This window comes from Narcine bancroftii, chromosome 2 (assembly GCF_036971445.1).
Source record: "Narcine bancroftii isolate sNarBan1 chromosome 2, sNarBan1.hap1, whole genome shotgun sequence".
Classification (NCBI taxonomy): Eukaryota; Metazoa; Chordata; class Chondrichthyes; order Torpediniformes; family Narcinidae; genus Narcine; species Narcine bancroftii.
Genome location: NC_091470.1, coordinates 288,743,307 through 288,766,772, shown reverse-complemented (window position 1 = coordinate 288,766,772; position 23,466 = coordinate 288,743,307). Strand labels below are relative to the sequence as shown.

The window sequence follows — 23,466 nt, the reverse complement described above, 5'->3', positions numbered from 1 at the left end:
ATAGACAAGATAGCCACTCGAAAGGCAATTTAGTTTGATGCAAAACAGAATTTCAGCTTCAATTTTGCCTTCTGGATTCACTGGCTGAGTACTTGCCTCTTGGGTCAGAAGGTTGTTCGAAACTACTCCATCTATTAGAACACATCATCCAGACTAAAACTGCAGTGCATTACTACGTTGGAAGTGCTATGTTAGAGATGACATCTTTTGGATCAACTATTAATCTCGGTTTCCTCTGTCCTCTCACATGACAGAGACGGCTCCATTGTTTTATCTGGGGGGGGGGGGGGGGGGGGGAGAGTGCACAGTAGCTCTTTCTCAAACAACAAAGAGATTAAAAACTTATTTGCTGATTTTGGGATAGTTGAATCATTGTTTTGTTTCCCTTACCTTACTTCACAACTATTTCAGTTTACATGAAGCATTTAGAGGCATTGAGGAGATTCTTCAAGCTCATTACATTGACTTAAAGTGTGACATTTATACGTTTCTGGCATTTATATATTACCATATAAAAATTACAGCACAGAAACAGCCCATTTCGGCCCTTCTCATCCGCACCCAACTAAGTACTCCCCTCTAGTCCCACCTACCTGCACGCTGCCCATAACTCTCCATTCCCCTCCCATCCATATACCTATCCAATTTTTCCTTAAATGACAAAATGGACCCTGACGCCACTACTTCTCCCAGAAGATCATTCCACACAGCCACAACTCTCATGTTACTTGTAAACTTTTTCCCCCTTAACTTATGACCTTTCTTTCTTTTTCAATCTTTTTATTATTATTATAATTTATAAACACATACAGTTCAAAGAGATATAAAAAAATACATAGTAAGTAATGAATTAATACAGAGATATTAAACAATAATATTACAGAATAAAAATATATCATAAAAAAAAATTTTTGATCAGTTTAGGGTGTGAACTATCTCTAAAAAAAAGATATAATTAATAACAATATATGAAAAAAGAGAAAAAAAAACCCAAAAAAGAAGAAAAAACAAATCTGAATTAAAAAAACTTAAAAAAAAAACCTACAGATATAGCTAAACCACGCCGATCACTCCGATCTCATCTTACAGCCCAATTATCATACATAATCATAGAAAGAAAACAGAGCCAGATCAACTCACCACAAATGAAAATATTGAATAAATGGTTGCCAGGTTAACTCAAACTTAGAAGGGGATTCATAGACAGAGTTTCTAATTTTCTCTAAATTTAAACATAGTATAGTTTGGGTAAACCATTGGAAAACAGTGGGAGGATTTACCTCTTTCCAATTTAATAGTATAGATCTTCTAGCCATTAGTGTAAGAAAAGCAATCATACGATCCGCAGGAAGAGATAAATAAGTCAAATCTATCATAGGTAATCCAAAAATTGCAGTAATGGGATGTGGTTGTAAATCAATATTCAAAACAGTAGATATAATGGAAAAAATTTCCTTCCAATAATTCTGTAAAGAGGGACAGGACCAAAACATATGTGTAAGGGAAGCTATTTCCAATTGACATTTATCACATTTAGGATCGATATGAGAATAAAAGCGATGGAGTTTATCTTTAGACATATGAGCTCTATGAACAACTTTAAACAGTATTAGTGAATGTTTTGCACATAGAGAAGAAGAGTTTACCAGTCGCAGAATTTTATTCCAATTTTCATTAGAAATATGAAGGTTGAGTTCTCTTTCTCAATCATTTTTAAACTTTTCAAAAGTCCCAGAATTTATTTTTGTAATTATATTATATAATTTAGATATCACACCTTTTGGAGGGAATTTTGAATATAGTATATCCTCTAAAACAGTCGTAGTCTCCCGATTGGGAAAAGAGGGTAAAGTCGAAACTAAGAAACTCCTAATCTGCAAATATCGAAAGAAATGAGATCGAGGTAAATCATATTTCATGGATAATTGTTCAAATACTTATGACCTTGTGTTTCAATCTCTCCTACCTTCAAAGGAAAAAGCCTATCCACATCAACTCTATTTATCCCCTTCATAATCTTAAGTAACTCTATCAAATCCCTTCTCAAACTTCTATGCTCCATGGATTAAAGACCTAATCTGCTCAATCTTTCTTTGCAATCTAGATTCTGGAACCCAGGTAACATTTTCGTAAATCTTTTCTGCACTCTTTCTACCTTGTTGATATCCTTCCTATAATTCAGTGACCAGAACTGCACACAGGATTCCAAATTCAGCCTCACCAATGCCTTGAACAGTATCAACATCATAAAACTGGTTCTCTTATTCTTCACATCTTCTTGGGGTGGGGGTGGGGGGGAGGAAGGGAGGACAGTTTCCATTTGGTGAGAGGATTTGCCATTCAAGCATCATTTCAAGGTATCCAGCAACTTACTGCAATCCACTCCTTTGCCCATCAGCATGGTAGTTCATGAAAATTTCAAAGTATTTGACATTGAACGTTCAAATTCACTATGAGCAAAGTAAAATATAATTCGCTAAATGTAGTTAGGATATTCAGGAGATTTTAATGGAGAAGCTTTAATTGCCTGCAAATAAATCAAACACAAGAATGTAAAAACACAATGCTGGAGAAACTCAGCAAGTCGAACAGTGTACAATACTTTGTATAGCAAAGATAAAGATGCATAAGCAACATTTCAGGCTTGATGAAAGGCTCAAGCTGAAACATCTTTGCTCTATAAAGTACAGTTTGACTTGCTGAGTTTTTATTTCAAACTTCCATGCTTTACTCCAAATACAAAAATGACCCATTATATATATATATAGTCATACCCACACTCCTGTTCGGCTCCGAATCATGGGTCCTCTACCGGCACCACCTACGGCTCCTAGAACGCTTCCACCAGCGTTGTCTCCGCTCCATCCTCAACATCCATTGGAGCGCTTACATCCCTAACGTCTAAGTACTCGAGATGGCAGAGGTCGACAGCATCGAGTCCACGCTGCTGAAGATCCAGCTGCGCTGGATGGGTCACGTCTCCAGAATGGAGGACCATCGCCTTCCCAAGATCGTGTTATATGGCGAGCTCTCCACTGGCCACCGTGACAGAGGTGCACCAAAGAAAAGGTACAAGGACTGCCTAAAGAAATCTCTTGGTGCCTGCCACATTGACCACCGCCAGTGGGCTGATATCGCCTCAAACCGTGCATCTTGGCGCCTCACAGTTTGGCGGGCAGCAACCTCCTTTGAAGAAGACCGCAGAGCCTACCTCACTGACAAAAGGCAAAGGAGGAAAAACCCAACACCCAACCCCAACCCACCAATTTTCCCCTGCAACCGCTGCAATCATGTCTGCCTGTCCCGCATCGGACTTGTCAGCCACAAACGAGCCTGCAGCTGACGTGGACTTTTTACCCCCTCCATAAATCTTCGTCCGCAAAGCCAAGCCAAAGAAAGATATATATATATATATATATATGTATATATGTATGTTTCAAAGAGTGGATTCAGTGCCTTCCCATGGATCTAAGGGCTTTCTTGCAAAACCTGAAAGGTACACTATTTGTACTAGAGAAAGCAGGTTTTGAAAATTACTAAATGGTTTACAATTTCAATTTCTCATCTGCTTTTTCTCTTGATTAATTAAAATGTTTGTATTTGTTATTGAAATCTTTGAAATATGTAATTTTACACTTTGCAGTAATTGGTGCAAATCATTGATTATTCTCCTGTATATGTTATGCCCATATTGGCCCCACCTTGTTCTGTCCTCTTAAAGTCCACCAATTCAAGTTGAAATGCAAAATATTCTGTATCAATCTCCAGCCTGGAAGTGAATTCACTCGCTTTGGAGTTGAGCAGATTCTTCAGACCACTTATTCTGATTTTTTTTAAAAAACATTATTCCTTTCCGCTATATGTACACCATTTTGCCATCAGCCTTAGTGGATCTTTCCTACCAGTAGAATGGAGAAGAACTAAGGCACCCTGACCAAAACGTACAACACTAAGTATGCTTGACAAGTTTGGGGATACTCCCTAATCCAGGGACCTCAGTAGTTCATTAGGAGGACTTTGTAGGGTCAACTGAGCTCTAGATACAAGGCAGCAAATCATTTACACTTATTGCATTTTAGTGTATTGAATTCAGTGACCATGAAACACTCAGCCACATTTAAGAAACCAATTGCAGATTAAGTGACTGTTTTGCAGCATACCATTCAGTCTGCAATGATGACCCCCCTCCACCCCAAGCTTTCAATTCTTCATCCTACTTCCACTCTGAACTCTGTGCCTTTGGCCTCTTGTACTATTCCAACAAACCCCAAAGAAAGCTTGGGGAACAGCGACTCAACTTCCATCTTGGCAAGCCACAGTCCTCAGAGCTCAACAGTGACTTCAACAATATCACATTACCAACTTTTCCAGTTTGTGCAACCTCATGAAACATTAAACTGAACTCTCACCTGCTCATGCAACGATATACAAAAATCTGAATGCATTGTTTTCCGGAAAAGGAGACAAAAATCATGAAAAACAAATTAACGTCATACATTAGTCTTATGTACAAATTGGCTACATATTTGCCTAGAAAACACTGTGACCATACTTCAAAAATCCTAAAAGGACAACAAATGTCAATCTTTTCTGCTTGTAATTAGCACAGCTCCCCATGAAAATAGAATCAGATCATATTCATCAGGCAAGGAAAGAATGTCTCAATTCGTCAAGACTTGGCAAACACACTTTCTGAGTGATGGAACACAGTTCAATCTAAAGAAATGCATTTGGGATGGGGAAAAATGGCAAGGAAGTTGCTGATAAATTATAGGATCTTAAACGCAGAGAACCATAAGAACTTGTGTGTGGATCCACTGAAGCCTGAAGGGAGTAGGTTAGGTACTGTCAGAATAAGTGATTTCAAAGGCTCAGGTAGATTTGCTTTCATCAGCTGAACCAGAGTGGATAATTGTAGATCACACCAGAAGGTCATAACTAGAGAATTGTTTAAGATTATGATCCCTACACTACAGGAAGAACAAGAGAATACCAGAGCATACAAACATTCTCAAGGCTGTGCAATTTTAGCTCTCGGTTAGGACTGACTAAACCAATGTTGCTCACTGCCACAAAGACAGAGTAGAGCAGTGACTCTCAACCTTTTTCTTTCCACCCACATACCACTTTAAGTAATCACTATGCCATAGGTGCTCTGTGATTAGTAAGGGATTGCTTAAGGTGGTATGTGATGGAAAGCAAAAGTATGAAAACCAGTTTTAATCATACCTAATTAACTCATTGCACAGTTTCATAACTCCAAAGGAAAATGGGCCAATGACAATTTTTCTCAAGCAAAATATTTCAGTAACAATTGGGTCTAGAGCAATTGGTAAGGGAGTCTAGAGCCTTCCCTTACCACTCACATTCCACCTTAAGCAATTACTTTCTAATTTGGCATGGAGATTACTTAAAGTGGTATGTGAGTGGAAAGAAAAAGGTTGAGAACCACTGGAGTAGAGATTTAATTAAGGTGTACAAAATGATAGGACATCCAAACAGGGTGATCAAGAAGGACTCTATCCCTCAGGAAGTCAATAATTAGGGACACAAAGTTAAGTTTGTTGGGTGAAGGCCAAGAGAAAGTTCTCTTCATTCAGAAGGAGGGGTTCTGGAAATCAATGCTTGAAAAGATGGTAAAGGGAAAAAACCTTGTCTCATTCAGAAAGGTACTTCAAATAATATTGAAAAGTAAAACTAGAAAATGAGCTGGGAATGGCTCAATTTTTGAGCTAGCAGGCACACAGTATGACGTCAAAATCATTAGGAAGGAAAGCAGAGAATTTGGTGAAGACAATTTGGCAAAAATGTTTTGAAAAATATCACACTTAAAAATATCATTGTTATTGATATTTTCAAATGAAAACTGGTTATAAAACACTTTTAAATGATGATAGGTCAAGCTCAAAATGTTCTTTTAAATGTGGCCCATCCTTCCTTCCTTGTAACTGTGAATCTCACCTTTGATCTGAAGGCAATGGATTGTAACCATTTTACAAAATGAAGCCTATTATTAGATTATTATTTCAATGCAGTTCTTAAGCTTTTTTTAAAAACCCAAAATAGTCTTTATTCACAATAAATTTTTGACAAAAAGAAAAACATTCAAAGTCTATTCCCACCCTTAGTTTTGTATCTTTCGTACATTTCCATCACTGTACATTGTTACATTCATTTCCATTTAACGTCATTGCCACCACTGTGACCCCTTGTCATTACTTACATTCTCTGTTGTTTGAAATGATTCCTCTCATTCCATTTTGCAAAGAGGTGGGCGACTGTCTCCATTCATCTCAGGGTCAACGAGCGTGTGGGTGATGTTCCACAACTGTACAGGAAGGATCTGACTTGGAGGGTCCTTCTCCCCACCACCCAGGCCAAGTCCTGGTGCTTGTTTATGAGCACTGGCAATGAGGCACTCCACCTGACAACCTGAACGGTCTGCTCCGTGTCCATTGAGTCCTCATCTCTCACTGTCTGCAGGATGTTCCATATTAACCACTGACTGATAGTCTTGTGGTCAAAGGTGTTTGTCTGGAAAAACTTTTACATGAAGAATGGGTGATGTGGGAAACTCCAGCTGACTGGGACAAAAGAGCCAGCCCAACCTTCAACATCTGGGACAGGTAGAACATAGTGGCACCTGGTCCCCTCATATTTTGGTTCCATGTCCAGCCTTGATGCAGCCACACATGAAGATGATCATCAGGATGAGGCCCACATTGAGTACACCCTAACCCCCATTATCTGGGGACATGTATATGGTAACCTTTCAGACCCTTTCCATCTTGGATCTCCAAGATCTTGGAGCACAAAAAAGGTTTATTATGAACCAGAAGACTGCTCTGTTGACCATCAGGGAGGAAGTGCATGGGATGGGCCACACCTGCACCACATACTGCAGTACTGAGAGCACCTTGCACCTGATAACCAGGTTCTTCCCTGTTACTGAGAGAGAGCACTGGCCCCACAGACCCAATGCCTGGTGGACTTTTCTGATCCACTCCAACCAATTTTTGTTGCAAGGCTTTGCCCCTTCAATCTTGATCCCCAAACTTTCAGGTAATCAGATACACCGTGAAGGGGATGATTGATCAGTCAGACCAATTACTGAAAAGCCTTGCCTCTCTCTTCCACATTACCCTGGTGCCTGATCCAGACTCAAAATGGCCACAGATGCTGATTATGTGTCAATCTGAAGATGCCTTTGGGAAATAAATTATTATCTTTTGAACAAATGAAGTACAAATATGGTATAACTCACGGTACCAGAAGGAAGCAATTTTGAATATGTGATTACAGACACAATGTTAATTAAAAGATTTATAACAAACATGTACATCAAACTGCAAGAGAAAGAGAACGAGGAAAACAAGCTGTAAACCCAAACAAAAATGGGAACAAGATCTAAACATAAAGATAAAGAATGAAACATGGGAAAAGCTATGCTCCGGAACTATAAGAAATACAATAAACACGAGGTTACACATGATACAATATAATTGGTTACACAGGCTATACACCACGCCCCAAAAGTTAAATAAATGGGACCCAACAGTATCAGACAGATGTTTTCGCTGTAAGAAGGAAACGGGAACAACAGTACATGCAATTTGGGCATGTGAGAAAGTGGAAAAATTTTGGGAAGATCTAAATCAGGTATTAAATAAAATCACAAAAAGCAACATACCAAAAAATCCAGAGATCTTTCTTCTAAGTAATATAAGAAGTAAAGAACTTGGACTCGATTTGGATGGAGCACGAAAAAGGTTTATTATGAGCCTTAGCTGAAGCAAAAAAATGTATTATGTCAACCTGGAAATTAGAAGATAGACTGAGAATACAGCAATGGTACATAGAAATGAATAAATGTATTCCATTGGAAAAAATTACATATAATTTAAGAAATAACATCACAGTATTCGAACAAATTTGGGAACCGTACATGGAACACAACAGAGAAGTCCTACCGCAGACCTCCGCCACCTAAAATGACAGAAGGAGAAGACGAAATGAACTGACCCAGTATGTAAAAGTAGATGACACAAATTTCTTGTTTATTTTCATTGTGTGATGACATTGTTTAATGGGTTTAATGTATCATATATGTTGAACGTTGAGTGGGTGGGGGGGGGGTGAAGGAGGGAGGGAAGGGAGGGGGGAAGGGGAGAAAATGACACTATGTATATTCAAGAGGGAAATGTTTGTGTGTATTTTGGTCAGTATGGTTCATAGTGTGAAAAAAAAATTAATCTGAATATGCCAATGTCGTTCATGTAGCTGGAGGCCATGACCAGAGTGCCTCCACTGCCTGTCAACATCACTCCTCATGTTCTCATCCTTCCTGATGGCTCTATGCAGCACATAAATAAGACTGGAGTGCACGGGCAACCCTTCCTGAATCCAGACGATGGGGAACCTAAACGTTTCCCAGCCAGTAATTTGAATTGTGCTACAGTTGTGAGCAAAGAGCAGTTTAATCCAAGAGCCCATCATTTATGTATGTGTGCGATATCTGGTCTAAGCTGACATGGCAGATGTCCACCCCATGTCCTGCACATAGTAGATGATGGTATCTCTGGGCAGCACAAGATGGTCACAGATGTTCCTGCTCGGAATTGCGAAGGATTGCTCTGGGTGGATCATCTGACTCAGGACAGACTTGACTGCTCATGAGAATTTTGTAGTCAACATTTAACAATGATACGAGCTTCCAATTCCTGATATCCTCCTCCCACTTCTGTTTGAAGAGGAGGGTGATAATGCCCTTCCTCATGAAGTCTGATATGCTATCTACCAGAAGCATACCACTGTATACTTCCAGCAGGTCCAGGCCCATCCAGTCCCACAAAGCCGCATACAACTCAGCAGGTAAGCTGTTGCTTCCGAGCATTTTATTCGACCTAAAGGAACCAATGGAGTCTGCCAGCTCCCCCAGGGTAATTGGCTGGTCCAGACTTTCCTGCTTGCTGTCATCTAAGACGTCTGTTATAGAGAACAGCAAGTTAAGAGCCCATTCTGAAAGTAGCCTTAATGTCTTACTGTTCGACATAAAAAGATTTGCTGATTCTCTGTATGCCTATCTGTGAGATGTGACTGAGCCATCAACTTCCTTAATGCTGTGGATCACAGAGCTCCTTCTGTGAACCTTTTGGAAGAAGCATGAGCACAACTCGTCCTGCTCCACTGTGCAGACTCTGAACCAGAAGATTATCTTGGAGGACTCTGAAGCGAATAGCACCGCTTGCCGGCTCTTCACTTCTTAAAGTATCTCTCTAATATTCACCCCTCTCAACTGCAGAAAGAAGAGTTGCAGCAGGTCAATCTGGAGATTGCTTAATTCTTTCTGCCTCTCTGAACACCTTTGAGGATAAAGAACCTCTTTATGTTCTCTTTGGTTGCTTCCCACCAGTTCACAGGGAAAATCAAAGCAAGGTTTCACGGTTCTCCATACAGCATACTCCTTTAGTTCCTCTATGTTCTTTTGGGTCAGCAACTTCACATTCAAGTTCCACGTTCCCCTGCCCACCTTCTGGTCCTCGTGTTCATGACAGAAGGCGTAAAGGAGGTCATCATTGGAGAAAAACATCGGCGTGTCTGTGGTTCTGACCATAACTGCCTTCAACATGAAGAAGAAGTCCAGGTGGGCTGCAGTTGTGCTTTATTTAAGTGCTGCAGTGTTGGTAGAATCATCTTGTGGAAGCAACTTTCATGGTTCTTCACCTCTCATAGGTAAAGGATCCTGCTATACCTTTCAATGCAATAGAGTATCTGAGTCAATATTTATGTTACCCAACAATCCACTGAAGAAGCGGTTTTGAGAGAAACAATTTCAGTAAAAAAAAATTAACAAGCAAAAATCGAAGTCTCCAACATGCACTCACATTAATAAAATTTCCCAATCTTGTTAAGTAGCTTGACCATGTTCCCCAATTGAGATGCTCTTCCAAAGTTTCACCTCAATTTGAAACTCCCAGCCTTGATTTCCAAATTACTCCATGATTGCCCAATCATACCATCTTTTTAAAAAAAACTTTATTTATTTGAAAAATTGTTAGCAATAAATACAAACAATAACAACATTTTATATATTAAAAAATTAAGAATAAAAAGAAAGAAAAAAATTAAAAAGAATTTTTTTTTAATCAAAATTAAATCCCCACCCACCCTCCCACCCCTTCAGCCAGCTCTCTTAAGGAGAGCCAAAAATATATAAAGAAAAACTAAAGATATGATAAATCAAGGTACATCTAAATGCATATACTCCAAATATGGTAACCACTTATTACAAAAAAAATCATGCAAAACATATGTAATTATTTCCATAACAATACAAGCTTTCAATTCATTATGCCATTGCATTATGTTAATCACTGTATTATCTTTCCATGTACTTGCTATACATTTTCGAGCGACGGACAATGCTAAATATACAAATGCAATTTGAAATTTATCCAACCCCAATCCCTTTAAAGGAATCACATAACCCAATAAAAAAATGGATGGATCTAATGGTAACTTAAACTTATACATTTTTTCCAAAATTAGCTTAATTTCTTCCCAAAATGGTTGTACATACACACAGGACCAAACAGCATTTTAAAAAGTTCCAACACATGTACCACATCTAAAACAGAAATCTGAATTACTGAAACCATATTTTTTCAATTTCTCAGGAGTTAAATATAACTGATGTAAAAAATTATAATTAACCATTCCATACTGTGCATTCGTCAATCTAGTAACACCATCATGACACATATCTGTACAATATTCTTCAGGAAAAACAAAAGTTAAATCATTCTCCCATTTAAGTTTAGATTTCTCCCATTCTGGCTTATCCATGTTATCTTGTAATACTTGATACATAACAGAGATATAGCTCTTTTTTGGTATAGAGGAAATCAAAGACTCAAATTCTGACATACAGGTAAAATCATCTCTCTACCATACATATTTTTCACCAAAGATCGAATTTGATAATAAACAAATAGAGTTTTCCGCAATATCAAAACATTCTTTCAATTGATAAAAGAAACTATCTTTCTACAAAGCAATCCTGTAATGTTTTTATACCCTTAGAATCCCAACTCTTTAAATGACTATTAAATATTGAAAAAGGAATAAGCTGATTATTATATAATGGCGTTAAAATAGACAATTTACCTTTTGATCCTATAATCTTTTTTTCGTCTCAATAAATGTTTTAATATTGGCATATTATACTCCCTTAACAAATTTATATTCCACTGAAATATAAATTGATGCATTGCAATTTCAGAAATACATGCCATCTCAACTTTAGCCCACCTTGGAGGCTGATCTAGATCCATCAAACCACTAATAAATTTAAATTGGGCTGCTTCATAATAGTTCTGAAAATGAGGTAATTGCAATCCACCTAATGCATACTTGTAAGCAAGTTTACTTAATGCTACCCTTGGTAATTTACCTTACCATAAAAATTCCCTAGTGACTTTATTTAAGTCCTGAAAAAAGTTCTTTGTAAAAAAACATGGTATTGATTGAAACAAATATTGAATACGTGGGAAGATATTAATTTTAATGCAGTTAACCTGACCAATTAGTTAACAGAAGATCCTTCCACTTAATTAAGTCTGCTTTAATCTTTTTCAAGAATGGAACATAATTTAATTTATATAAAGATTGATACTCAGTATTCACAATTATTCAAAAATATTTAATTTTATCTGACCATTGCAAATTAATAACATTTTTATATATTGAATATTCTCCTTTACCAACCGGTAGAATTTCACTCTTATCCCAATTAACTTTATATCCAGTTAATGATCCGTATTGTAATAAACATTCCCGTAAATGTGGCAAAGGTTGCTCTGGGTTTATTAAATATATCAAAACATTGTCTGCAAATAAATTAATCTTATACTCTTCATGCACAACTCTCATCCCTTGTATCTGTTCATTTTGCTTGATTCATTGAGCTAACGGTTTAATAGCCAATGCAAACAGGGCTGGTGACAATGGGCAACCTTGTCGGGTAGAACGTGTCAATTTAAACAACGATGAAACTTGTCCATTTGTCACCACCCTAGAAGTCAGGTTTATATATAAAGCTTTAACCCAACCAATAAAAAAGGGCCAAATTTAAACTTCTCCAAAACCTTAAATAAAAAAATCCCATTTGACCCTATCAAAAGCTTTTTCCGCATCAAGTGCAACCATCATTGGATGGTTGGGTTGCTGCCAATATGCATTGACCAAAATAATTAATAGAAGAATATTATCTAAAGCATGTCTATTTTTAATAAAACCCGCTTGGTCTACATGTATTGATTTAGGCAAATATTTAGCAAGTCGACTTGCTAACATTTTAGCTATTATTTTATAATCCACATTCAATAAAGAAATAGGTCTATACGAAGACACCTTTAATGGATCTCTATCTTTCTTTGGAATTATAGTAATTAGAGCACTGGAACAAGATTCTGGTAACTCAATGTTCAGTAACTTGTTGTAACACCTCCCCAAACACCGAAGATAAATCTTCATAAAAAACATTATAAAATTCCACCAAAAACCCGTCATCATCTGGTGATTGCCATTAGGCATTTCCAACATAGTTATTTTAATTCTAAATCTGTAAATGGAGCTTCCAAATCTATAATATCCTCTTCTTCTAATGCTGATAACGTTAATGTAGATAAAAAAATATCAATAGATCCATTGTCCTGTCTCCCCTCAGAAGTATTTAATTTTTTATAAAATAAATAAAACTGGTCATTAATTTCTTGAGGTTTATAGGTAACTGTTGAATTCTTTTTAACAGAATTAATAACCTGTGAGGTCTGTTCCTTCTTTAACTGCCATGCAAGTAATTTATTTGCCTTCTCACCCAACTCATAATATGTTTGCTTAGATCGATTCAGTAAACATTCAAATTGATAAGTCTGTAACATATTATATCTCAATTTCAATTTAGTTAAAGCTATTTTCTGATCTTCTGTCACTCTCTTCTGATATTTCTTCTGAAATTCCTTCTCCAATTTATCAATTTGCTTCTCTAATTTAAGACTTTCAGCCATATACCCTTTCTTAACTTTAGTAGTATAACTAATTATTTGCCCTCTTAAGTAAGCTTTTAACACATCCCATAACACAAAACAACTTTTAACTGAGTTAGCATTTTCAGTTAAGAAAAAACCAATCTGTTCCTTAACAAAAGTAACAAACTCAGGTTTTTTCAACAACAATGTATTAAATCTCAATCTATAGGATAAACGTACTACCTCTGAACTTTCTTAGGAAAAAATAATAAAGAATGATCTGATATAACTCTACTCTTATATTCTGCCTGCAATACCTTTCCTTGTAAATGTGACGATATTAAAAAAAATCTATTCTAGAAAATTAATCATGTCGAGAAGAATGAAAAGAAAAATCTTTCTCAGTATCTCCAAATATCTTCCAAATTTAAATCTTTCAATAAAGCCCCAATTTGTACCGCCATCTTTGATTTCCTAATACATTTTGGGGATTTATCCATCAAAGGATCCAAAATACAATTGAAATCTCCCCCCCCCGGCAACTAAAATATTTTCATTAGCTTGACTTAATGACAAAAAAGCATCTAAAATAAAACATTCATCATCCACATTGGGTGCAGAGACATTAAATAAAGTCCAAAGTTCATTAAAGATTTTACAGTCCACTTTTAAAACCCTCCCAGCATTCCCCTTCACAGTATGCAACTCAAAAGATAAATTCTTATGAATTAAAATCACTACACCTTTTGCCTTGGAGTTAAATGAAGAAAAGAAAACACATGACCAAACCAATCTCTTTTCAATTTCAAATGCTCTTTTTCGGTCAAATGTGTTTCTTGTAAAAAAGCAATATCAATTTTAATTTTCTTAATATAAACTAAAACTCACTTTCGCTTTATTGGATTATTTAATCCGTGAACATTAAAAGTTGCAAATTTCAAATTAGATACCTTAACAAACTAACAATATAGTCACTTAATACAAAAGATCGCTCTCCTGCTAATAAACAAAATTCACTCTCCCTCCCCTAAAATTATAAAAAAAGTTTATAAGTTCCCCAGAAAAAAAACCACCCAAAGGTAGTAACGCCCTAAAAAACTGGGTGTGGTAAACCCCACCAGTGGCAGATGACTATCAAAGATTTCAGTGCCATTCATCTCCCCCCCAAGCCAGAAATACAATATATATATAATAATACAGTTCAATATCATAAAAATATTCAGCCAAATGACTCCAGTCCCAATGACTGGTTCGGATCTGCAACGTCAATAAGACTATGTGTCGAAACTTCTTTCTTTCCATCTTTCCCATTCTTCCTATTCTGTCCGCTTCCATTTCCATTGGCCCTTCTTTTAGGCAACGACGGCGAGACTCTTCCCTGACTACGTAGATCGGGTAATGAATTAGCAAACACCAATGCATCATGATCATTCACAAAAAATTGAGATTGATAATTGCCATAAAAAACCTTCAACACAGCAGGGTATCGAAAAGTAAATTTATATCCTTTCCGCCACAACACATCTTTAGCAGAATTGAACTCCCGTCAATGTCTAATAATTTCTTGACTCAAATCTGCATAAAAGAAAACTCTATTGTTCTGACTCATCATTGGAGCTTAACGTTGTCTTGCCTTCTGTACCGCCAACCGCAAAATCATTTCTCTATCTTGGTAATTCAGACACCAAATTAACACTGCTCGTGATGGTTGTCCCGGTAATGGTTTCTTCCTTAGCGTTCTATGTGCCCTCTCCAATACTAAACTACCCGGAAAGAACTCTTTACCCAACATCTTGGGGATCCAGTCCTTAGAAGAATTTTATTGGATCTACTCTCTCAATATCTTCTGGAAGGCCCACAATTTATACATTATTTCTCCGACTTTGATTTTCCAGTGAATCAATCTTTTTCAATAAATCTCTCTTCTGGATTCCCCAATCCACAAATGAATCTTCCACTTTCTCTATTTTATCCTTATTACGCACCTCTTGCTCTTTACATTCAGAAAAGGCTGTCTCAATTTTTTTAAAAAATTCTTGTACTACATCCACTGAAGTAAGGCATTTATTAACATCTCTCTTAAGTGTAGATATATTTTCAGACACATTAAACATTGTAGATGTCACTTGAGTCATTTGTTGAGACATATTATTCATATGATAGGCAATCCCTTCCAGAACAGTAAAAATAGAGTTCAATCCATATTCCAGTGCCACATCTTGAGGTCTACCTTCTACAAACTCCTCCTCCAATTGTTCCTGTGAACTGGCCATTAAAGGTAAGTCTTCTTCTTGTTCCACTGTTGTCAGGCCTTTTCCTGTGCGGCTGCGGGTCTGTACACCCGACGACGGCACCTCGACCACATCGGGGTGCCGCCGTTCGGGCACCCCCCACCCCACAGACTACACACGTTCCAGCAGATCGCGGACCCTGGAGACACCGTACATGCCCGGCAAGACCAGGGGCTGCACAGGGGCAGTCTCCAAAGCCATCCTGTGTGCCCTCAACTCCCCTGACGGCAGCGCAGGCTCGAAGGTTCTCTTCTCAGTCGGGTCACCCATGCGCCCGACATCGCGAATGCGCAGGTCAACGTCGGCCAATCTTGTCAGCAAACTGGCGCCATCTTGCGGAGACAAGACCAATGCCGGTGTAATACTTAACCTAGCTGGAGTTCTCTGTGGCTTGGAGGTTCCAGACGGCAACTCCATGGTTCCAACCGGACAGGTAGGCCTCAGTTCTTCAGCACTTTTAAAAAGTAGTTTTTTCTGTAATTGAGTCTTAGGTTTTTTAATATTAGCCACCATTATAGACAAATAATGTACTTAGAAGTAAAAATAAAACATTTATATACTTAGTTTAAAAATGGGTGTTTTAAAAAATCTGGCTGGGGAGGATTAGGGCCGCACGTCTGCCCTCTACGCCATCTTGCCACGCCCCCCAATCATTCCGTCTTCATAAACACCTTCTCTTCCTTCCCATCCCTCTATCATTTGGAAATGTGTTCAAAAACAAATACAATTGTTTTCGGTATTTTTTTCTAAATAACTCATGTGATTCCAGGAAAACAAAAATTCAGAAAATAATAGAGCACAGAAGACATTATTCCTGTATCTTTGTCCTCAAAAGGTAAACAATTAATGTAAGAAACTATGCATGAAAGGATGAATTGTAAAATCAGTTTGCTGATGACACTAAATCAGTGGTTCCCAACCTTTTATTTTCCACTCACATACCACTTTAAGTATTCCCTATGTCATAAGTGTTCTGTGATTAATAAGGGATTGCTTAAGGTGGTATGTGGGTGGAAAGAAAATGTTTGAAAACCACTGTTTTAATCATACCAAATTGATTCGTTATGTCTACAGTTTCATAACTCCAAAGGAAATGGGCCAATAACAATTTTTCTCAAGCAAAATATTTCAGTAATAATTGGGTCCAGAGCAGTGATTCTCAACCTTCCCTTCCCACTCACATACCACCTTAAGCAATCACTTACTAATCACAGAACACTTATGGCATAGGGAATACTTAAAGTGGTATGTGAGTGGAAAGTAAAAGGTTGGGAACCACTGCACTAAATTAAACCTTGTCGACAAATATGAATTTAAGGAACCATTCTATGCAGATGCTTTGATTTTTCAAAATATTGTTCTTCCTTAAAACTTTAGTTTGAATTTTTAATTACCACTTTTTTGTTGTAAGTTGCATTGCGCAACATCATAAAAATCTCTTGTTTTGAAATATCTTTAAAAATGGCAGATATCCTCTGCCCCACTCCCCCTCACCCCCGTCAATGTAAAAAAATTTCCACCATGGAATAGACGTTTAATACTGAGGAATTTTTGAAAATTTATCTACCATTCCAAAATTTTCAAATATACTCTCATTCATACTCCATGGCACAGTTTTGCTTCTCTTGGTATTAATGTTAAAACACCAAAAGTCTACCAACAGGAAATCTTTCAGCTGTTCATAAAAAAATTGTTTATGAAAAAATGTGGCAATGAAGATAGTTTCACTACCATTGTGTTTATAACAGTTCCTGGGCCAAAAAAGCTCTTCCACTGCCTTTAATTTGAGAGATCATAAAGAATAGAATCAACATAATTATACCATTTCTTGGGTGACAATTTAGACTGCTATGAATTAACAACCAGGTTGTGCATTTGGTATTATTTAAGTCGCAGATGGAAAAACTGGAATTTAAACGAGTGCAAGCACTTATTTCCTGTTACGCAGCTGAATGATTTCTACCCCTGGCAGTGCAGCTTTCTACAAGCATATGATCAGTTGCTCAGCACAACATAATAATCACATCACCATCATGTGACTAATAAACATTTAGAAAGGATTTGGCTACAGCACCAAGCTTGCAAAATGCAAGGAGGCAGTGGGGACTCATAGGGCCAGTGGATTCACTAATATTCCACCTCCATATTCAGTCAATGCAGAATTAACCAGAAATCGTCATTTGCTTCAATTACACACAAGTCAACCTGTGCCCTTTTGACCCTGCTTTGCAGAGAGGCTGCGAAATAGGAGTGCCATCACCCTGATTATCCTGTCAGGACATAGGATGATTGCTGACTGGCTCGTAGTTCTATCAGCACATACTTTACAATCTGAAACTGCTTCAACCATCAACCAGTCAACTTCAGCTGCACTTTGAGAAAGGGGGAGAGGGAGGAGAGTTTGTTTCAGTTTGCACAATTCGGACCAAAACCGAAAGCTATTGTTATGCGGTTAAAGTATAACCACAAAATGTGCGAGGGAAGAGGAACAAGTCCTCTGATAAGGTTCCTTCAGATCTTTCCCCAATTTGTTGTCAATCAATACTGCAACTTATATAGGATATAGCTGGGGAAAATTGAAACTAACACACCACCATAAATACTCAGAAAAGAAACTGGTGTAGCGGTACGTCATTAGGCAGGCGAACCGGCCCCACTTGTCATGCACGCAGCGGGGCAGCCTGCCAAAACGGCGCCGTTGGGGGGGGGGGGTTTCCTCCTGACCTCGGCACCGGGCTCAGAAGCCCGCGCTTGGCGACCAATGGGATGCCCCGGTGTCGTCGGGGCCCCCCAGCGTGGTTCTCAGTCAGGTCCGGGCTGGGAGTATAAGACTAGCCAGGCAGCCTGCAATATATCAGTTTTGCTCACTGAACTCAACCCATCAGGTTGTGTGAGCCTTCAGTTAGCAGTGTAGCCACCGCTACAGAGGCATGAAGAACACAGACATCAGTAAAAAGAAACTGCGCAGAAAATGCACTTTCAAAAAAAAAATGTACATTCAGATACACGTCTGAAAATTAATACACAAAGATCCTAAAACTTTAGCAGAACAAAATCTATCCAAAAAATAAATACAACTTCTCTAAATCCCCACAAAAACAAACAGGAATGAAACACATTTATGTACATTTTCCAAAGTTGCCAGCGATGTGGCACCTCAGAAATTCCACCAAACATTCCCAAGCCATATGAAACTTGGTATGAAAGCGGTTGACATCTCCAATGTCAACTCAAAATTGTTCTGCCTCTAATGTCAAACTAAACGAAAACAAAATTAGATTATTTCCACAAAATCTCATTTGAGCAGGTGATCAGGTCCAAACTATTCAAACCAACAGTAATAACATAGATAATATATGAAAGGAAACCTTTTAACACTGATATTGCCCTTATGTGCAGCCATATCCAGATGGATAACCAACAGTTACAAGTATTGCCTTAGGATTCCAGAACTACATTAAGGTCCACACATTCTGAAACTGCATTTAATACAAATTTCCAAAGTTATAAGTCACCTGTTACATGCTCAGGCAATTCCAGCAGACATTTAAAATATAATTATTACTTCTGAGGAGCCAAATTTGGAATGTAGTCACAGGTAGACATCCAGGTAGACAATGTACAAATATCACTATAGCAAGCAAGGGAATTTAAATGAATTTAATTAAGACAATCTGAAGAAAGAAACCAAGAATAACAACCATATGTCATAAATATTTTGTTTGATTCAGTAATGTCCTTCACAGAAGAAAATCCACTGTACACAGTCTCTTTTATGCCTGAAATGACACCAAAGGCAAGGTCATTTACTCTTAATTACGCACAAATAATTAAGTCATGCAGCTCAATGGCATTTATGAATGAGCAATAAATCCTCACTTTGCCAGCAATATCTGCATCTTGAAAACTAATACAAAATATTTGTAAACATTATCCCATAAAATGCATTTTTATAAATGAACAATTAAAGCACTTCCATAGAGTGGCACAAGACAAATGTAGGGACTATAAAAATTGCACTTTTTGTCTAAATGGTGAAATAGATCTATAGTGTCAATTCAAATAAGCAAATGCAAACTGAATGCTAACATTTGCTCCACGCAACAGCACCTCTGCATTGAACTATTTAGTGTCGTTTGAAGCCATGATCATCTGACTCAAATGCAAGCATACCAAACCAAACTGACATTAATGCATTCCAAATAAGCTTAAACTGGTCTTTAAATTCAGAAGTCTATTTAAGTTTACACTGCACTTATAAAAGCGTTTCCCCTCATACTGAGAAAGAGGAACAAACACACACACTCACAGCAGTATTGTCATTGGATTTTAGCCAGTTGTAACTTAGCCATTCAGCAATTTCACATTATGGTCACTTGTGCCATGAAAAAGTTCTATGGAAACAATTAGATTTTACAATTCATCTTTTCATACATGGACTCTGACATTAATTGTTTACCTATAGATGACAGAGGAAAAATAGCTACTTTATTTGGGGAAATTAACTTGATAATTTTTTGGTACGGCATGGGCTCGTGGGCCTGAATCAGAATTTATTATCGTGAAATTCAGTGCTTTGCCGCATCATTACAGCGCAAACCTACTATTATAATCATCTTACAGCATTACTATATGTAAAAAAAAATAACAATATAGTGCATGAAAGTAAGGTCGTGTCTTTGGTTCATTGATTATTCAGCGATCTGATGGCAGCGGGGAAGAAGCTGTCCTTGAGCCACTGAGTGCTCGTCTTTAGGCTCCTGTACCTTTTTCCCCCGATGGTAGCAGAGTGAAGAGGCCATGGCCTGAGTGGTGGGGGTCTTTGAGGAGAGAGGCTGCTTTTTTTAAGACACCACCTCTTGTAGATGTCCTTGATGGAATGAAGTTTGTTGCCTGTGATGTTGCAGGCCAAGTTAACAAACCTCTGGAGTTTATTCTTGTCCTGAGAGTTGGCACCTCCATGCCAGGCAGTGATGCAACCAGCCACAATGCTCTCCATGGTACACCTGTAGAAGTTTGCGAGAGTCTTTGATGACATACCAAACTGCCTCAGACACCTCAAAGTATAGCCACTGGTGAGCTTTATTTGTGACTGCATCAATGTGGAGGCTCCAGGACAGATCATCAGAGATGATGACACTCAGGAATTTGAAGTTCTTGACCCTCTCCACTCCGGAGTCCTCGATGATGACTGGGTCATATTCTCCGGACTTCTTCCTGAAGTCCACAATCGTCTCCTTGGCTTTGCTGACATTGAGCACAAGGTTGTTGTTGTTGTTACACCATTCAACAAGCTGATCTATCTCCCTCCTGTACACTTCCTCATTGCCATTTGTGATTCTGTCAACAACTGTGGTGTCATCAGCAAACATGTAAATGGCATTGGAATTGTGCCTGGACACACAGTCGTGGGTGTATAACGAGTAGAGCAGTGGGCTAAACACACAACCTTGGGGTGCACCTGATCAGTGAGGAGAAGACATTGTTTCCAAATTGTACTGACTTCTGTCTTCCAATGAGAAAGTCAAAGATTCAGTTGCAGAGTGGAATACAGAGGCCAGGTTTCTTGACCAGCACTGAGGGAAATAATGGTATTGAAGGCTGAGCTACAATCTATGAAGAGCAGCCATGAGTACAACTTGCTGCTTGAGGTGATCCAGAGCTGAGTGGAGAGCCAGCGATATTGCATCTGCTGTGGAGCAATTGTGATGATAGGCGAATTGCAGTGGGTCCAGATCTTCACTTAAGTACGTGTTAATTCTGGCCATGGCCAGCCTCTCAAAGCATTTCACCACAGTAGAAGTTAGTGCTACTGGGTGGTAGTCGTTGAGGCAGCTCACACTACTCTTCTTGGGTCCCAGGATGATGATGCCCTTTTGAAGCAGGTGGGAACCTCTGACTGCAGCAATTAGAGACTGAAAATATCTGCGAATACGCCGGCTAGTTATTTGGCGCAGATTTTCAGTACCCGCCAGGTACACCATTAGGGTCTGATGCCTTGCGAGGGTTCACCCTTTTGAATGATGTTCAAGACAGATATGACAGGTCTTTCAGCCTTTTTCAGGGATTCTAGTTGGCACTGTTCAGTTCTTCTTCTCAAAGCAGCATAGGTGGTGATCAGGTCATTGGGTAGTGAACCATCGCGGTCATCTATAGCATTCACCTTCACTGTGTAGGCTGTAATGGCCTGCATTCCCTGTCATTGATGGTGTGTATCTGTCTCTAGCTTCCTTTGGAATTGCCACTTTGCTTCGGAGATGGCCTTCCGCAGGACGTACCTCGACTTCTTGCAAAGATCCTGATTCCCAGCCTTAAACGCCCTTGTTCTCACCCTCAGCAGGTTGTGGATTCTCTGATTCATCCAGGGCTTCTGGTTGGGGACCACCTGGCATTTGCGCGTGGGCACGCACTCATCCACGCAAGTCTTGATGAAATCATCGACACCTGTTGCATAATCATTCAAGCCTATGAATGGGTTCTTGATTCAAAGCAGCCCTGCAGACGCCCCTCCACTTCCTTCGACCACACCTTTGCTGCCTTCACCATTGGTGCTGTGGTCTTCAGTCTCTGCTTATACGCCAGAAATAGAAGTACAGCCAAGTAATCAGACTTGCAGTTGTGGTATGGCTGGGTATGCATTTTTCATGGTGGTGTAGCAGTGGTCGTGTGTGTTGGTTCCCCTGGTCTCGCATGTGACGCGTGGGTGGTAGTTTGTCAGAGACTTCTTCAAGTTGGCCTGACTGAAGTCCCCTACAATGATCGGGAAGGCATCCGGATGTGCTGTCTCATGGCAGTGCTCAGTCCCTCTGGTGGCTGCCTGACGTTAGCCTGAGGCAGAATGTACACTGCAACCAGAATGATCGTCAGATGTTCCAGGTCGGGGTAGCAGGTCTGGGACATGACCGTCACGTCTGTGTACCATAATGAATTGACGATGACATAAATGCCACATCCCGAGTTTTCCAGATGCCGGTGTTTGATCAGTGCAATGGAAGGTATAGCCCTTGGGCTGCAGTGACATATCAGAATGTCCTCATTTAGCCACATTTCAGAAAAGCGCATCACGCGACACTCCCTAATGTCTCTCTGATGTTGAAGAATGGCTTGTAACTGTGCTGCATGTCTAAAAATTTTTAAATACTGATGACATGTTAAACTAACCTTATGCAATTCCAGTTGGGTAATGACTGGGGCTCCACTACAGTAAAAAAGATGGATAGCTTGGAGTTGGTTAAATATGTTCAGGAAAGTTTTCTAAATTAATATACAGAGGTACCAACTAGAGATAGTGCAATATTGGATTTCCTATTAGGGAACAAGACAGGACAAGTGACCAAAGTATGTGTAGGGGAATATTTTGGGTCTAGTAATCATAAAACCATTGTTTCAAATCAATTATGGAGAAGGAAAGGTCTGGGCCTCAGTTTGAGATTCCAGATTGGAGAAAGGCCAATTTGGAAGAAATTAGAAAGGATTGAGAATGTATGGATTGGAATGAGTTTATCGGGCTTATGTATGAAGTAAGTGGAAGACCTTCAAAGATGAAATTTTGAGAGTACAGAGATTTTATGTTCTTGTTAGAATTAAAGGCAAGGTTAGCAGGCATAGGGAACCATGGTTTTCGAGGGATATTGAGGATCAGGTTCAGAAGAAGAGGGAGGTGTATAGAAGGTATAGGAAACATGGAACACCTTGAGGCATATAAAACCTCAAGAACGAAATCAGGAAGGCATGAGGTTGCTTTGCCAGACAAAGTGAAGGAAATCCCTAAGGGTTTATACAGGTATATTAAAAGGGACAAAATTGGTCCCCTTGAAGATCAAAGTGGTCAGCTTTGTGTGGAGGCAAAAGAGATGGGTGAGATCTTAAATGTTCCCCCTCCCCCCCCCCCACCCCCCACAGTATTCACTCAAGAAACAGGCATAGAGAGGTCACGGAACCAATACAGATTAAAGAGAAGGAAGTGTTTGCTGTCTTAAAGCAAATAAGGGTGGATAAATCCCATGGGCCTGACAAGATATTTCCTCAGACCTTGAGGAAGGCGAGTGTAGAAAAGTCAGGGGCTCTGGTGGAAATATTTAAAATTTTCTTAGCCACAGGTGTGATGCAGGAGGATTGGAGTTCAGCACATATTGTTCTGTTGTTTC

At 38.8% G+C, this 23,466-nt stretch overlaps 1 protein-coding gene across 5 annotated transcripts in view; it reads right to left on the bottom strand.

Annotated features, from left to right (window-relative positions):
* The window catches only part of ncoa2 (nuclear receptor coactivator 2), a 363,375-nt gene that overhangs the window by 288,448 nt on the left and 51,461 nt on the right, over nt 1–23,466 (bottom strand). The gene's annotated exons all lie outside the window — the stretch shown is intronic.